The sequence below is a fragment of the Mus caroli genome, unplaced genomic scaffold, assembly GCF_978045245.1.
Source record: "Mus caroli unplaced genomic scaffold, Mus_caroli_1 scaffold_10, whole genome shotgun sequence".
NCBI lineage: Eukaryota > Metazoa > Chordata > Mammalia > Rodentia > Muridae > Mus > Mus caroli.
Genome location: NW_028227265.1, coordinates 75,889,429 through 75,905,119, shown reverse-complemented (window position 1 = coordinate 75,905,119; position 15,691 = coordinate 75,889,429). Strand labels below are relative to the sequence as shown.

The 15,691-nt window shown below is 40.2% G+C and overlaps 1 pseudogene; it reads left to right on the top strand.

Annotated features, from left to right (window-relative positions):
* The first annotated feature begins 4,400 nt into the window (after window positions 1-4,400).
* Window positions 4,401-13,667, top strand: LOC147002448 (ornithine decarboxylase antizyme 3 pseudogene; annotated as a pseudogene).
* The last annotated feature ends 2,024 nt before the right edge of the window (window positions 13,668-15,691 follow it).

Here is a 15,691-nt window from a genome sequence, read left to right as displayed (position 1 = left end):
TCAAGGTAGGAACATGGCAGCATCCAGGCACGCATGGTATAGGAGAAGCTGAACATTCTACACTATGCTCTGAAGGCAAACAGGAGAAGAATGGCTTCCAGGCAGCTAGGATAAGGGTCTTAAAGCCCATACCCACAGTGACACACCTACTCCAACAAGGCCACACCTAATACTGCCACTCCCTGGGCCAAACATACACAAACCATCACACTGTGTCTTTGAGTTCATGATAGTATTGTATTGTTTTTATTACTGTAGTTCATAAGAGAGTTCCACATTAAGAAACATGAGGCCTCCCACTTTGCTCTTTGCTGAGACTCTCATCATTTACAGGGTTCTTTGTCATTCCATGTAGATTTTAATGCTAGTTTTTGTGTTTCCATAAAAATACCATTGGGACTATATTAGAATTCTATTTAATGTATAGACTGCTTCTGATGGAATTAGCATTTTTAAAATATAAATTCTTCCAACCTTCAGGGGTTTTTATTTTGTCACCTGAAGGTTATTTTGTTGTGATTTTGGTTCCCACTGTGATGATAACAGGTTGCATGACCTTCAAAAAGAAGGACATTCTGGATGACAGATCACATGGAAGCCTTGTGCTAAGAAACTTGTGTTATTTTGAAAAAATAAAATATTATCAAGCACCGAGAGACATAAAATAGGTTCAATAGATTGCATTTACAAGTGTTTCTTGCTTCAGGTTTTAAGTAATTCAGAATATTTTGGCATATCATGTAAGGATCCAAAATGTGCTCTTTCACAAATAGCTTGTGGTCAGGTTCCAATAGAACTAGAGAGGAAAGGTTTTGCTTGTTAACTCAACATGGCTTCTTGCTGACTTGAAACTTCCAGAAAATCATGAAAATAAGAATGACTATGAAATAAAACTTCACTAGCACTGAAAGTGGATTTGTCAGTTAGATGATAGAAAGGTGAGGTTTTTGTTTGTTTGTTTGGTTGGTTGGTTGGTTGGTTTTTTATAACAACATTGCTGCATCCATGTATGTCTGTGTGAGGGTATCAGATCCCCTGGAACTAGAATAACAGACAATTGTGAGCTGCTATGTCAGTGGTTGAATTTGAACCTGGTTCCCTTGGAACGGCAACCAGAACTGCTGAGCCATCTCTCTAGCCCCTAACTTGCATTTTCATAAGCTCCCTTTGTTTCTACATAAACTCAGAACTGAGGATTCTCCAAATATGAAAAATCTGCAATAGCTTCATGAAACCATGCCTATCTTTGTCCTTGGTGTACTAGTCTTGGTATTTTCATTTCACATTTTTATCTTGGTTTTTTCATTTACTGTAAGTCGCTGTTATAGTACAGATTTGATTTCCAGGATTTTAGTCGTTCTGTTTTGAAGATGCAGCCTCCCGTTTTTCCTCTGTGCTTCACAGCAAGCCAGCAAGGTATGCTGCTAATGACTGTGTGCTTTCTTGTATAGTGTTATCAGAGTCATAACAAGGCAAACCAATGACGACAAAAGCACGAACCATTTTAGCAGTGAAGAACATGTATTTTAAAATTCTAACTTAGAAATTTTCATTACAGTTTTCAATTCATTACTGTGAATGCTTTCAATCATCTAGATTAGTCAAGCAGATGTGATAACTGAGTCCAAAGAAAGAAACCCAGTCAGCTTGTAAGTCACTTTCAATGCAGTTACAGAAATGACCATATAATACACTAGCAAGCGTTTGCTGAAAGGACCCAGATATAGCTGTCTCTTGTGAGACTAGGCCAGGGCCTAGCAAACACATAAGTGGATTCTCACAGTCAGCTATTGGATGAATCACAGGGCCCCCAATGGAGGAGCTAGAGAAAGTATCCAAGGAGCTAAAGAGACCTGCAACCCTGTAGGTGCAACATTATGAATTAACCAGTACCCCGGAGTTCTTGACTCTAGCTGCATATGTATCAAAAGATGGCCTAGTTGGCCATCACTGGAAAGAGAGGCCCATTGGACACGCAAACTTTATATGCCCCAGTACAGGGAAACGCCAGGGCTAAAAAGTGGGAATGGGTGGGTAGGAATGTGGGGGGGAGGCTATGGGGGACTTTTGGGATAGCATTGGAAATGTAATTGAGAAAAATACGTAATAAAAAAATATTAAAGAAAGAAAGAAAGAAAGAAAGAAAGAAAGAAAGAAAGAAAGAAAGAAAGAAAGAAAGAAATGAGCATATAAGCCACTACTGTGGGGTACATGTATAAATATATGTCTATATAGATATATAACAATTTTGCCGTGCATACATAATAGGAAAAATATAAAGTCAAATAGAAAAATAGTGAATTTAGTTTCTATCTGAAGTTCAAAAGGCTTAAGATAATTGCAGACTTAGACTTCACTTTTTTAGAGAAAACGAACAAGACAAAAAGTGTCATAAGAAGGTAATAAGAGCAAAAAGGTTATAAGAGCCAGAGGATCGGGGAGTTTTCCTTGAGGCTGTAACATCAGAAACTATGCTGGTAATATATCACCAACATGGCCACTAAAACGTGAGATGAACAAAACACAGCAGACTTGACGGGGAGAAAGCCTACGAGGCCTCAACCCAACACGTAGAATTACAGGCAACTATGTAAAGTAAAGCTGGGAGCTGCAGAGGTGGTCTGCCCAGGAAAGAGCACACAGGTAGGTTGTCCAGGGCCAAGCAGTCAGCTCTGAAAACATATATATAAGTAACATATGAACTCATATGATAACTAAAGCACAAACTATGTTGGCAAAACAGAGCACATATTTTAAAGCTCTAACTTAGAATCTTTATTAGAGATATAAATTCATTACTATGAGTGCTTTGTAGTCATCTGCTTACACATATGTTTATACACACATACATATACATATACACATAAACACATATATGTTTGCAATAACAGTGAAAAAAAAGGTTATGAATTTGGAGAGTGGAGAGGGGTATATGGGAGGGTTTAGAGGAAGGGAATAAAAGGGGAAAGATTGTGGTTAAATTATAATTGCAAAAGTTAATGACACATGAAAAGTCATATGCTTATGGAAGTACATTCAGAAAAATGAGAAGTGGTCAGAACAGTATTTCTATAATCTACAGGTGTAAGAAGGAAGGTAAAGGAAGCTGTAAGAAGATTATTAAAAGCAAGTATGCCAAAATAGAAAGTGAGCATTATTATGCAAACACAGGGGAGCTACCTGAGCACTAAATCACCAGAGATTGGCATCAAGGGGTCTGGGCTTTAGCAAGATAAATCTTGAGACACTATGAATAATGGATTAAGCATCAAGAAATCATACATAAGAAGACACAATAATCCACACCAGATGAAAGAGAGAAGTGAGTAAAGTAGGTGTAGCCTTACAAAGGAGTGAAAGACCCATACCACAAGACAAATCAGAATTTTCTAAAATGTGGTCACAGTTGCAGTATATATACCGCCTTCTTTGATCAGCACTTAGGTGAAAGGACCAAACATGTTGATCTCATTCAATCTTCATTGGAGACTAAGAGATGCATTCTATCTACCAAGCCTGTGAGGTCAAAGGAAGAAAATAATACGAGAAGTTAAACAGCTTGTTAAGTTAGATCACATTGCCAGTGATGTAACAGAACTGGGAGGGAACCTAGGTCTGATTCCATAGCCTGACAAATCTTTCAGATAAATAGCTGCTATTTACCTAAAAGACCAGAGGAAATGAGGAAAAGCATAAAGTAAAGTTTACCAGGTTATTTCTGTCTGTGTAACTCAAAAATACAAGTCTGTATAGGCAAAAGCTGCATGGGGAAATCAGGTTATAGTCAGAGAAGAAAAGGAAGAAATAAGAGTAAAGAAAAATTAATGTTGGACACAATCATTTGGAATATTAAATATACTCAACCAGAAGTTGGAGGTTAATTTATGCTGGTAATATAGTGCTGAGTTATTGTCAGGGATACAACAGAAGAAACAAGGTACAACAGCATAGAGCTACAGTGGAGAGTATATGGTTCTAACCAACAGAGCTGGAAACTATTTTCTAAGAAATGACTTCTATCGAAGGACAATATCCCTAAGAAGACAAAAAAGAAGAGCTATTTAGAAAAGACTAGAACATTCAGGGTTAAGAAAGGCAAGGAAGAAAGAAATTTTTGCAAAAAAAATATTAAGAAAGAGGAAAAAGTATTTCAAAAAGCATAGTTTCAAATATCAAAGAGAGACCATGTTAGAAGAGAATGAGAAATGTTTGTTGGATTTGGCTTTCAAGAGACTATTGTTGACATTTAAGAAAAATGGTTCAGGCAAAGAAAGGGGGTTTGAAACCATATCATTGTGGTGTGCAGCATAAAAGGCTGGTGAGAAAAAAAGTATATTCTCTGACAAAAGGTTTTTTTTTTTTCTTCCCCTGTTTATCTCTTCTCTGAATCCCATAGGAAAATGTCACCGGGTCATAGCATCAGCTATGCTTACAAAAAACCACTCTATGTGTTCCTGGGTAAGTGTCTGTTACCAGCCTAAGAGAAAATCTTGACTCAATAGAGAAGAGAATGCTTTCCCCTCACTCATGATTTTGATTTCTGTGGAGGGTGTTCAGTACTTATATCCTACTCAGAGCTGATTTCTGTTCTTTCTCTACCTTGAGTAAAACCTATTTGTCTTACCTAGAATGTCATCTGAAAAATAAACTGGACATACTCAACTGAGTCATTTTCTTTTCTTTTTGCTTCTTTTCTTTTCTTTTCTTTTCTTCTCTTCTTTCTTTCCTTTTTTTTTTTTTTTTTAAATTTAGAACAGGACTCTGGGTAGAGTAGAAATAATACAACTACAACTGTTTTTTTTTTTTTTTTTTTTTTTCCTGGCAGGTTTATCAGTGTCATTTTAAAGCTTTTCAACAGTATCATGCATTGATAAAATGAAAATTTGCCAGTTCCCCTCTACATCTACAGCTGTCTCCAACTCAAACCTGTCTCTACCTTTCCTTCCTATTTTCATGATTCTATTTGAGTGTGGGCTCCTAAGTTCAGAGTTTCTTACCTGAGCATGAGTTGGGAGTTATTTCACAGATTGAGGGCACATTTCATGGCTGCATCTAAAGCAGTTAAGAGAGCAGTTTCACCAGGAATGACTTTGTTTTTGCTCACTTGTATGGGTGGGTATGGTCCCTGGTCATTTGGTCCTGTGTGATCAGGAAAGCTGGACTATGTGTTAAATGAATTTCTCCTAATAGCAACCAGAAAGTATATATATATAAAATACAAGGAGAGAATGGGACAAGGTAAACTCTTTAAAAACACACTATGCTCATCCGGTCTGGCCAGCACTCTGGTAGCTAGGGCACAGGGTCGGCTGACACCCGCCAGCTACCCACGACACCCGCCACAGGATCTTGAGACTTCTGGTGAGTGGAACACAGCTTCTGCTCCAGTCCAATCACGGGGGACGTGAAACTGCTTTGGTTGGGGAGGCAGAAAACCGGCCTGAGTAGGGCCACAAGCCTCTTCCGGCCTGACCAGCACCTGGGTAGCTAGGGTGCAGGGTCGGCTGACACCCACCAGCTACCCAGGACACCCTCCACAGGATTTTGAGACTTCTGGTGAGTGGAACACAGATTCTGCTCCACTCCAATCACACGGGACCTGAGACTGCCTTAGTTAGGGAAGCAGAAAGCCGGCCTGAGTGGGGCCACAGGTCTCTTCCTGTCTGACCAGCACAGGGGTGGCTGAGGCGCGGGGTCGGCTGACACCTGCCAGCTACCCACGACACCTGCCACAGGATCTTAAGACTTCTGGTGAGTGGAACACAGCGTCTGCTCCAATCTTTAAACAGTGACAATGATAACAACTAACTCCAGAGATTACCAGACGGTGAAAGGTAAACGTAATAATCTTACTAACAGAAACCAAGACCACTCACCATCATCAGAACCCAGCACTCCCACTTCGCCCAGTCCAGGGCACCCCAACACACCGGAGAAGCTAGACCCGGATCTAAAAGCATATCTCATGATGATGGTAGAGGACATCAAGAAGGACTTTAAAAACACACTTAAAGAAATACAGGAGAACACTGCTAAACAGGTAGAAGACATTAAAGAGGAAGCACAAAAATCCCTTAAAGAATTGCAGGAGAACACTGCTAAAGAGGTAGAAGACATTAAAGAGGAAGCACAAAAATCCCTTAAAGAATTGCAGGAGAATACTGCTAAACAGGTAGAAGACATTAAAGAGGAAGCACAAAAATCCCTTAAAAAATTGTAGGAAAACCAGACCAAACAGGTGATGGAATTGAATAAAACCATCCAAGACCTAAAAAGGGAAGTAGAGACAATGAAGAAAACCCAAATTGACGCAACGCTGGAGATAGAAACCCTAGGAAAGAAATCTGGAATCATAGATACGAGCATCAGCAACAGAATACAAGAGATGGAAGAGAGAATCTCAGGTGCAGAAGACTCCATAGAGAACATCGGCATGACAATCAAAGAAAATACAAAATCCAAAAAGATCCTAACTCAAAACATCCAGGAAATCCAGGACAAAATGAGAAGACCAAACCTACGGACAATAGGAGTAGATGAGAATGAAGATTTTCAACTCAAAGGACCAGCAAATATCTTCAACAAAATTATAGAAGAAAACTGCCCAAACCTAAAGAAAGAGATGCCCATGAACATACAAGAAGCTTACAGAACTCCAAATAGACTGGACCAGAAAAGAAATTCCTTCCGACACATAATAATCAGAACAACAAATGGACTAAATAAAGATAGAATACTAAAAGCAGTAAGGGAAAAAGGTCAAGTAACATATAAAGGCAAGCCTATCAGAATTACACCAGATTTTTCACCAGAGACTATGAAAGCCAGAAGGGCCTGGACAGATGTTATACAGAAACTAAGAGAACACAATTTCCAGCCCAGGCTACTATACCCAGCCAAACTCTCAATTACCATAGATGGAGAAACGAAAGTATTCCACGACAAAACCAAATTCACACATTATCTTTCCACGAATCCAGCCCTTCAAAGGATAATAACAGAAAAAAACCAATACAAGGACAGAAACCATGTCCTAGAAAAAGCAAGAAGGTAATCCCTCAACAAATCTAAAAGAAGACAGCCACAAGAACAGAACACCAACTCTAACAACAAAAATAAAAGGAAGCAACAATTACTTCTCCCTAATATCTCTTAATATCAATGGACTCAACTCCCCAATAAAAAGACATAGACTAACAGGCTGGCTACAGAAACAGGAGCCAACATTTTGCTGCTTACAGGAAACTCATCGCAGAGAAAAAGATAGACACTACCTCAGAATGAAAGGCTGGAAAACAAATTTCCAAGCAAATGGTATGAAGAAACAAGCTGGAGTAGCCATTTTAATATCTGATAAGATTGACTTCCAACCCAAAGTCATCAAAAAAGACAAGGAAGGGCACTTCATTCTCATAAAAGGTAAAATCCTCCAAGAGGAACTATCAATTCTGAATATCTATGCTCCAAATACAAGGGCAGCCTCATTCATTAAAGATACTTTAGTAAAGCTCAAAGCACACATTGCACTTCACATAATAATAGTGGAAGACTTCAACACACCACTTTCACCAATGGACAGATCATGGAAACAGAAACTAAACAGGGACACAGTGAAACTAACAGAGGTTATGAAAAAAATGGATCTGACAGATATCTATAGAACATTTTATCCTAAAACAAAAGGATATACCTTCTTCTCAGCACCTCACGGTACCTTCTCCAAAATTGACCACATAATTGGTCACAAAACAAGCCTCAACATATACAAAAATATTGAAATTGTCCCATGCATCCTATGAGATCACCATGGAATAAGACTGATCTTCAATAACAAAATAAATAATAGAAAGCCAACACACACGTGGAAACTAAACAACACTCTTCTCAATGGTACCTTGGTCAAGGAAGGAATAAAGAAAGAAATTAAGGACTTTCTGGAGTTTAATGAAAATGAAGCCACAACATAAACAAACTTATGAGACACATTGAAAGCATTTCTAAGAGGAAAACTCATAGCTCTGAGTGCCTCCAAAAAGAAACTAGAGAGAGCACACATTAGCAGCTTGACAACACACCTAAAAGCTCTAGAACAAAAGGAAGCAAATTCACCCAAGAGGAGTAGAATGCAAGAAATAATCAAACTCAGGGGTGAAATCATCCAAGTGGAAACAAGAAGAACAATTCAAAGAATGAACCAATCGAGGAGCTGGTCCTTTGAGAAAATCAACAAGATAGATAAACCTTTAGCCAGACTCACTAGAGGGCATAGGGAAAGTATTCTAATTAACAAAATCAGAAATGAAAAGGGAGACATAACAACAGACCCTGAAGAAATCCAAAACACCATCAGATCCTTCTACAAAAGGCTATACTCAACAAAACTGGAGAACCTGGATGAAATGGACAAGTTTCTAGACAGATACCAGGTACCAAAGTTAAATCAAGATCAGGTTAATGATCTAAACAGTCCCATATCCCCTAAAGAAATAGAAGCAGTCATTAATAGTCTCCCAACCAAGAAAAGCCCAGGACCAGATGGGTTTAGTGCAGAGTTCTATCAAACCTTCAAAGAAGATCTAATCCCAGTTCTTCACAAACTATTCCACAAAATAGAATCAGAAGGTAATCTACCCAACTCATTCTATGAAGCCACAATTACTCTGATACCTAAACCACATATAGACCCAACAAAAATAGAGAACTTCAGACCAATTTCCCTTATGAATATTGATGCAAAAATCCTCAATAAAGTTCTCGCTAACCAAATTCAAGAACACATCAAAACAATCATCTAACCTGACCAAGTAGGTTTCATCCCAGGGATGCAAGGATGGTTCAATATATGAAAATCCATCAATGTAATCCATTATATAAACAAACCCAAAGACAAAAACCACATGATCATCTCCTTAGATGCTGAAAATGCTTTTGACAAAATCCAACACCCATTCATGATAAAAGTCTTGGAAAGATCAGGAATTCAAGGCCCATACCTAACCATGATAAAAGCAATATACAGCAAACCAGTAGCCAACATCAAAGTAAATGGTGAGAAGCTGTAAGCATTCCCACTAAAATCAGGGACTAGACAAGGCTGCCCACTCTCTCCCTACCTATTCAACTTTGTCCTAGCCAGAGCAATTAGACAACAAAAGGAGATCAAGGGGATAGAAATCGGAAAAGAAGAAGTCAAAATATCACTTTTTGCAGATGATATGATAGTATACATAAGTGACCCTAAAAATTCCACCAGAGAACTCCTAAGCCAGATAAATAGCTTCGGTGAAGTAGCTGGATATAAAATTAACTCAAGCAAGTCAATGGCCTTTCTGTACACAAAGGATAAACAGGCAGAGAAGGAAATTAGGGAAACAACACCCTTCTCAATAGTCACAAATAATATTAAATACCTTGGCTTGACTCTAACTAAGGAAGTGAAAGATCTGTATGACAAGACATCAAGTCCCTTAAGAAAGAAATTAAAGAAGATCTCAGAAGATGGAAAGACCTCCCATGCTCATGGATTGGCAGGATCAACATTGTAAAAATGGCTATCTTACCAAAAGCAATCTACAGATTCAATGCAATCCCCATCAAAATTCCAACTCAATTCTTCAACGAATTAGAAAGGGCAATCTGCAAATTCATCTGGAACAACAAAAATCCTAGGATAGCAAAAACTCTTCTCAAGGATAAAAGAACCTCTGGTGGAATCACCATGCCTGACCTAAAGCTGTACTACAGAGCAATTGTGATAAAAACTGCATGGTACTGGTATAACGACAGACAAGTAGACCAATGGAACAGAATTGAAGACCCTGAGATCAACCCACATACCTATGGTCACTTGATCTTTGACAAGGGAGCAAAAACCATCCAGTGGAAAAAAGAAAGCATTTTCAACAAATGATACTGGCACAACTGGCAGTTATCATGTAGAAGAATGCGAATTGATCCATTCCTATCTCCTTGTACCAAGGTCAAATCTAAGTGGATTAAGGAACTCCACATAAAACCAGAGACACTGAAACTTATAGAGGAGAAAGTAGGGAAAAGCCTCGAAGATATGGGTACAGGGGAAAAATTCCTGAATAGAACAGCAAAGGCTTGTGCTGTAAGATCGAGAATAGATAAATGGGACCTCATAAAGTTGCAAAGCTTCTGCAAAGCAAAAGACTCCGTCAATAAGACAAAAAGACCGCCAACAGATTGGGAAAGGATCTTTACCTATCCTAAATCAGATAGGGGACTAATATCCAATATATATAAAGAACTCAAGAAGGTGGACTCCAGAAAATCAAATAACCCCGTTAAAAAATGGGGCTCAGAACTGAACAAAGAATTCTCACCTGAGGAATATCGAATGGCATAGAAGCACCTGAAAAAATGTTCAACATCCTTAATCATCAGGGAAATGCAACTCAAAACAACCCTGAGATTCCACCTCACACCAGTCAGAATGGCTAAGATCAAAAATTCAGGTGACAGCAGATCCTGGCGAGGACGTGGAGAAAGAGGAACACTCCTTCATTGTTGATGGGATTGCAAGCTGGTACAACCACTCTGGAAATCAGTTTGGCGGTTCCTCAGAAAATTGGACATAATACTACCAGAGGATCCAGCAATACCTCTCCTGGGCATATATCCAGAAGATGTTCCAACCGGTAAAAAGGACACATGATCCACTATGTTCATAGCAGCCTTATTTATAATAGCCAGAAGCTGGAAAGAACCCAGATGCCCCTCAACAGAGGAATGGATACAGAAAATGTGGTACATTTACACAATGGAGTACAACTCATCTATTAAAAGGAATGAATTTATGAAATTCCTAGGCAAATGGATGGACCTGGAGGGCATCATCCTGAGTGAGGTAACATATTCACAAAGGAACTCACACAATATGTACTCACTGATAAGCGGATATTAGCCCAAAAACTTAGGATACCCAAGATATAAGATACAATTTGTTAAACGCATGAAACTCAAGAAGAACGAAGACCAAAGTGTGGACACTGTGCCCCTTCTTGGAATTGGGAACAAAACACCCATGGAAAGAGTTACAGAGACAAAGTTTGGAGTTGTGAAGAAAGGATGGACCATCTAAAGACTGCCATATCCAGGGATCCATCCCATAATCAGCTTCCAAACGCTGACACCATTGCATACACTAGCAAGATTTTGCTGAAAGGACCCAGATATAGCTGTCTCTTGTGAGACTATGCCGGGGCCTAACAAACACAGAAGTGGATGCTCACAGTCAGCTATTGGATGGATCACAGGGCCCCCAATGGAAGAGCTAGAGAAAGTACCCAAGTACCCAAGGAGCTAAAGGGAACTGCAACCCCATAGGTGGAACATTATTATGAACTAACCAGTACCCCAGATCTCTTGACTCTAGCTGCATTTGTATCAAAAGATGGCCTAGTTGGCCATCACTGGAAAGAGAGGCCCATTGGACTTGCCAACTTTATATGCCCCAGTACAGGGGAATGCCAGGGCCAAGGGGTGGGGGTGGGTGGTTGGGAGACGGGGGGGGGGGAGTGTATTGGGGACTTTTTGGATAGCATTGGAAATGTAATTGAGGAAAATATCTAATTAAAAAAAAGATATTTTTACCACTTCAAATATTTCCTATGCTTGATTTAGCCAAATAACAGAGAAACTATTTCAAATATTTCTAAATCAAGATAAATTAAATTCTAAAATCTATAAATCACTTTAGATATGTTCATGTATATACTCCTTTGTGTAGGTTGTGTGTTTGTGTATATGTGGCATGCATGTGTCCTTTTGTGTTTATAGATCATGAATAAAAGCCTGGTGTCTTCTCCTAAAAAAAAAAAAAAAAAAAACAACCAGCACAATTGTTACCATATTCTTATGTGTGTATGTGTAACTTATTACAGAATCTTTCTACTTTCTGTTGAAATTTTTAAGATCTAGCAGAACTGATTCTGTGTCTGGCACAGCAACTTACTGCTGAATTATGTTGGTGTGAGCTTTTTACCATTTTAATATATTGATTCTGTAACTCCACTAATTTCCACTGGCTGGGCCTGTTTGTGTGCTTGAAACAGGGTTTTGATACGTGGCACTGTTCAGCCAGAATCTTGCTACTGCAAACCAGGCTGGTTCCAGATGTTGAGCAATTCTGTCATCTCTGTCTCTTGACTGCTAGGATTAAGGATGTGTATACACATATAGCATTAGAGTTTCCTAGAGATGTTTAATTTGGGATTTCTACCCTATAAAGACAACCAAGAAAGTTCTGCACTTTGTAGTACTTATGTGCTATGGGGAGGGATGACTGCAAAAATAATTGTTAATTAGGTCAGTGTTGGAGCAGGGCCTTCGAAGCTTACTGTGACATTAGTCACCAACTCTGTAGTTGCTGGACTTAGAAGTGTTCCAGAGGGAGGGCCAAGGTGGTAGGTACAAGAAGAGCTCTGGCAAGGCTGCTAGCCAACCAGTATATAAGTTTTTTGTTTTTTGTTTTTTGGTGTTTTTGAGACAGGGTTTCTTGGTATAGCCATGGCTGTCCTGGAACTCACTTTGTACACAGACCAGGCTGGCCTCGAACTCAGAAATCCGCCTGCCTCTGCTTCCCGAGTGCTGGGATTAAAGGTGTGCACCACCATGCCCGGCTCAGTATATAAGTTTTAAAGCATTTTAAATATTGCTATAGTTGTAAAGTGTATCCTAGTTGAATATGAACCTTGGTTAGTGGGAACTGCAGTGACATAAGCAAGTGACATCATGTCTATGTCATAATGCCTGCCAGGTCACAATGGACAGGGTGGCTTGAACCTCTGCGACTTATCCGCTGAACCTCACTTTGCCGCAGGGAGGCACTGAACAGAGAAACTGCCTTGTAACAGGTCCCGCCCCTCTCTCTACTCCCTTTCTTATATCAAGAGGGGAAAAACACGGAACACTCTCTATCCATTCTGGTCACCATACGCCCATTACCTCTACTGTTACAAATACCGGATCACCCTCCGGGAGAAGATGCTGCCTTGTTGTTACAAAAGCAACACTTACAAGGAACAGGAGGACCTGACTCTCCGGCCCCATTGCTGCCTCCCGTGCTCCTGCCTCCCGTGCTCCTGCCTCCAGTGCTCCTAAGTCCCTAGGAGGACTCCAGGTGGGTAGGAGCACTGCACAGGAAAAAGACCACAGCCAGCTTAAAGAACTCTATTCAGCTGGGAACCTGACAGTGCTATCAACTGACCCCCTGCTTCACCAAGATCCAGTTCAGTTAGACTTCCACTTTCGTCTTACCCCCCATTCCTCTGCTCATTGCCACGGCCTTCTGTGTAATCACCGACTCTTCCTGGATATGCCATATCAGGCCTTGGATCAAGGCAACCGAGAAAGGTGCCCTGCTGCGAGCCTTTAGCTACATGGGCTTCGAGGTGGTTAGACCAGATCATCCTGCCCTCCCTCCCTGGGACAATGTCATCTTCATGGTGTATCCCCTTGAAAGGGACCTTGGCCACCCTGGCCAGTGAGCCTCCCTAAACATGTTCCATCTCTGTGAGGGGTTGGAAACCTCAACACACGGGACTCTGAGGCCCAGGATGTGATTTAAGATACTTCCATCCTAGGAAATAAAGGGTAGTGCAATCAAAAAAACAACACTATGAATAAATGGTAGGACCCAAATATAGCTGTCTCTTGTGAGACTATGCCGGGGCCTAGCAAACACAGAAGTGGATGCTCACAGTCAGCTATTGGATGGATCACAGGGCCCCCAATGGAGGAGCTAGAGAAAGTACCCAAGGAGCTAAAGAGATCTGCAACCCTGTAGGTGCAACAACATTATGAACTAACCAGTACCCCGGAGTTCTTGACTCTAGCTGCATATGTATCAAAAGATGGCCTAGTCGGCCATCACTGGAAAGAGAGGCCCATTGGACTTGCAAACTTTATATGCCCCAGTACTGAGGAATTCCAGGGCCAAAAAGTGGGAGTGGGTGGGTAGGGGAGTGGGGGGGGGGTATGGGGGAGTTTTGGGATAGCATTGAAAATGTAAATGAGGAAAATACCTAATAAAAATATTAAAAAAATAAATGGTATGCTCCCTTCAACCATCTTTCAGTTCCTAGTGCTTCTCAATATTCTGTTCCAATTTGGAATCCATCAGTGCATTAAATTGTTAATGAGATCCCAGCCTTCAACATCTAATTGCACCTAAATACTCCCAAACTCACACATTGTGTGTTGCCATCTTATGGTAATTTCTCAATCAAATCACTCAGACCATCCAGATTAGGCATCACAGCAGGCATCTCATCATTCTGAGAAGATACACAGTTTAGAGTACAGCTTTGAAGAAGGTATTTGCCACCAAATTTGAGAAATGCAATGCAACGTTGTAGTTGTAGCAATGTACAAACTTGTGTCTGGAACTTGGTCATATTTTTGTTTGAGTTACTGGATTACACCCAATTGGCACCTAACCATTGTGACAGAAGACTGTACCTTTATGATATGGGGCTCTTGGTATTTTTATCTGCACCTATGGTACAAATGATGGTGCATTTCTGTATAGAGAAGTATGTGTCAGTGGAGTAGGCTAAGTGCAGAAGAGCCTGGACAAAGAATCTTGAAACATAAAAACCCTCCAGATAGTAGGGAATGGCTACCTTGTTAGCCCTTAACCTGAAAATATCCTCACATAGGGCATGTGGAGAGGAAAGTCACAACAGATGCAGATGGCCTCACAGGTCTAAGAAGTCCATGGCAGCTGAGGTGAGAATTAAATTTTAGGAAGAACAAGACTTTCTCTGTAAGTTTGCAGACTTGGAGTTTCCTATGCGCTTTGGAGTACAGCTCACATTCTGTCTTTAATTTGTTAGCAGCAGGCTTCAGAAACAGTTTAACATGTTCCAAAATTTTCTTTATATTCAGGACCAGATAAAAGACTGTAGCTTTATGAGGCTTCTCCCCAGGCTTGAATGGAAACTATGCAGAGGAATACTGCATGGGTTTTAAGGTTATCTGATTATTGTAGTGTTAATGGGCAAAGTTTTCTTCTGGGTACTTGTCTAAGAAGTCTTCTCTAAGAGAAGAATTCAACTGAGAAACATAAGCACTTTGTGAAGAGGTTTATTTAGCAAAACACAGCATCACACATGCTCCAAAAGACTGAATTGGGCCGCCAAGGAGAAGGCATGGAGGAGTCTGTATGGTGGAGCTTTAAGTAGAGTTTCAATGTTCATAAAGCCTGCATCATATTCATGGGGATTAGGTGCCCATTTTACCCTGCCAAGTATAGCAGACTAGGTCTCCTTTTTAGAGTATCTCTTCCAATGATCATTTGAAAAGAGCATAAAGGTTGAGGTGGAAATTAAAGAAAGTTAAAGAAAAGCAATGTAATGATGCCAAAACTGCTTCAAAAGCAGACTCTGTTTGCATGTGTGGTATGTGTAGAGGTACCCTGGTGCCTTAAGTTTCTCAAAAAAGTAGAAAGGACCTAGCTGCAAGTGTATTTAAGCATAAAGGAACATTTTGAGCATTTGGGTATTGAAATATAGCTGCAGTTACCCGGTTCGTGTTTAACACCCTGCCTTGCTAGGAAACGTAGCTGCCAGAGTACAGCTGCACATTTCCTCAGTTACCTCACATCTAACTTCTCGCTTACTCAGGCCTAGCAATGGGATTTCACTGGTTCCCTGCACAGAGG